Raw genomic sequence first — 3323 nt, forward strand, 5'->3', positions numbered from 1 at the left:
ACTTCTATAACTTGAAAAGGATTAAGTTTAACTTAGCTGAGTTGTATTACACAATATGTTATGCACATCATTGCTACACATATGGATTTTCAGCCTTGTTTTGCTTTCTAGTTGCTTTTATTGATGTACATCCATTAGATGTGTCAACCTCAACACACAGACCTGAACTACAGACCTGCTTCATCTGCAGCATATTATCTTCAGGGATTGAAATGGGATGATTTTGGAAGATGATTTTCAAAGTGGGTCACTTCCTTGAAGATTTGCCAGAAGTATGACAGCCAGACAGTAACACCCCATTTCAATATGCTGCCACAGATGACAATAGACCTTGCCCGTTAGCTTTAAAAATTGACCTCCTCCAATTTTCACAGTTTGGTCTATTGATTTGTTAATGATGTGATGAGAGTGAATCAAAAGTACAGAGACTAAAATGTTCCATGGAAAAACTGCTCAATTCAAACTATATTTTATCATTTATATATCCTTCTTGGTATGAGCTGAGAGACAGAAAAAAGCTGAAACTTACACTTGGAATTTTCTGTACACTGAACATAACATCAGCAACCATTAATCAGATAGTTCAGGTCTGCAGGCTGCAGGCTGGCCTACAGAACGAGGTGTAAATAAATGTGAGTTTTGCCACACCAGCAGTGTCTGAACAATCCCTTCTTTGTACTGCAACTCGGCTAGATTCCACCATCAACACACAACCAAATCTACCGACTGTTGTCACAGCAGCGTGGATTTCAATCCTGCTTGAGTTTGTTGCTATGTGGTTCCTGGACAGCTAAGAGCACTGATTGCTCGGTTTATATCAAAGAACTGACCTGCTTTGTGCTAAAAATATGACTGTCCATTTCAAGTCTGTTGTTTAAATCAAAATCATTTGAGTATGAGATCAAATTTTTATCAAACAAAAGAACTATGATTTGCACCCTGGGGCAGGAAAATAAACTCACCCTCTGCACTAATGTTGGTTGTCCCTGTGGTATTAAAAGAAATTTTAAAATGCTGAGTTGTAGCCAGTTGTAAATTAAAAACTAACATTTGTGATGATTTTAATGGTCTGAAATAAGGTCACAGTGCAAGTTGTCCTGTCCCATACCAATTTTTCTAATGTCATTTTACGGAATAATCCCATTCAGCTGGAGCCATCTTCACTGTCTTCTGTGTTTGAGCTTTGCCAGCTAACATTAATAACTACAGTAAAGCATATCTTGCACCAAAGCTGTTAAGATATTCCTGGAGAGTTGGCTGTTTTCGACCTTTAATCTGCCAAACTAAGTCTTGTTTTAAGACCAAAGCAGTAATAAATTAACCTGACCCTTGTATCCACTCTTACAGTTTGAGTGAGAAAGTCAGGTAAGCTTGAGACAAATGTAGAAACCTGGCATCATCTACGTGTGCAATGAATCGAATAAACCACCAGAGATAAACCCTCTCACTGTGAGAAAATGATAGTACTCCATCACAAGAGAATAATGCTTCAAGAATTAAACAAAGATCAATCAATTAGTCTAACAGCAGTTGAATCGATGCTGTGTTTTAACAACATTTTTGGTATTTCGTAATTATCTATGTACATTTATACCTGGCTAATATATACACCCTTATACTGTGATCATTATTACAGCATTATATCAATTTCAAAATGTTACAATTTACTGTCAAAAATGTTCATAGTCAAAATCACATGAGAAGCTCAAATTTAGGTTCACTTTGAATTTGTATAAGATTCACCTTGCCATTATTTAGAAATGTTTAATATGAGCCAAGACATTGCCGTATTAGCAATTTTCCAAGATACAATCACATCATAAATTAAAACAATCATTAATCATTTTTACTTACTCTGGCAAACACACAATGATTTAACTTTCTTTCACACACCAAAAGAACATGGAAAGATGTCAACTGTGCTCAAGACTCAAGTCTAATGAAACACAACAACAGTCTTGGTTTGTTCCTGTCCACTGGTTGACTCCAAGAAATTAGCCATGGAAAACAAAGACACAAGCGGGGAGCAGGAGAAAAACAGGATCTTTCCACCAAGCCAACCTGGCAGCAAGTAGTCGACTGATTTAACTGCCCTGACATTTAGGCTACCATATATCACACAACTTCACTGTTGCATTGTTCTAGCGCCTTACAGAGAAATAGTGAGTTAACAAGGGAGACAGAAACACCACCTTTATTCTACACGCAATATAAGTGTCAGCGACAACAAATTTGTAAGCTGAAACTATTTAATGTGGTTTATTAAAGCCCACATCTTTGGATGCCAAAATATCTCTCGAAGCACTATGGACATCCATTTGCTGGATTCAGTGCAACCTCGATTTAGAATTTAGAATTTGTAATCAGTGCTGAGCTTTATTATTAAAGCAGCTATCGTAGTATTATAGTAATTCAGTGATACAAAGTGGTGTCTGCAGAGCACTACGTGTGGTTTAGCAAAGACCTTTTATTAGTAACGATCAACCTCAGAAAGACTGCAACTATGGGGATATAAAGCCTCTCCATACAGGCCCTCTGTCTGGAACAAATGGGGCAAACTAAAAGGGCCATGACAGTACGAGTAGTGGAACTACAAAACTTTAAACAGGCTACTGTGGGAGGAGTCACTGTAGTTCACAATGATCCAGCTCCAATGAAGAATTTATGTCTCCACTTGGTTTTACAGTATGTTTTCTGTTTGTTGTTGTTAGCCTGATTTGCTGGATGCTGTTGTGTCCTGCTTTGCCTCTTAGTTACCATCTGATATACACTGACAGCGACAGACCAGAATCTACACAAAATCCCACGGTGTGAAACACTGCAGATAAAAATGCAAATATAATTCACATAAGCCAGTGTGGTACTGACAGTATGGTGCCTTTCTCTGATTTCAAACCTGAATCTTACAATTGTAATTGTGGGAAGGATGTGAAAATCTGCCAAAAAAAACTTCACAGTCTGTGACTTTGGAAATTCTTGTCCTCTCTGTTTCAATAATGCAATCATGCCATTTATCTATGTCACCACATGGTCACACCCCTCTCCTGCAACCTTTACAGTCTCAATCTCTCTCTCTCCCTCTCTCTCTCACTTATTGCCACACACACACACACACACACACACACACACCAAGGCTGTACACCTATCTAATGGAGAGAGTAGAGGTCCTGCATGGAGGATGTGAGGAGAATTTTAATAGCCTCTCTCCTGTCCTGCTAGGCACTGCGACTTTCCATTCACAATGCAGGCAGAGATAATTGGTTTCACCTATCAGATGGGACCCCTGTGTGTTCATACATATGTCAGCATCATTACAGCTTACA

Source organism: Seriola lalandi, unplaced genomic scaffold, assembly GCF_002814215.2.
Source record: "Seriola lalandi dorsalis isolate HSWRI2012SDOR001 ecotype SW California unplaced genomic scaffold, Sedor1 jcf7180002054291, whole genome shotgun sequence".
Taxonomy (NCBI): Eukaryota; Metazoa; Chordata; class Actinopteri; order Carangiformes; family Carangidae; genus Seriola; species Seriola lalandi.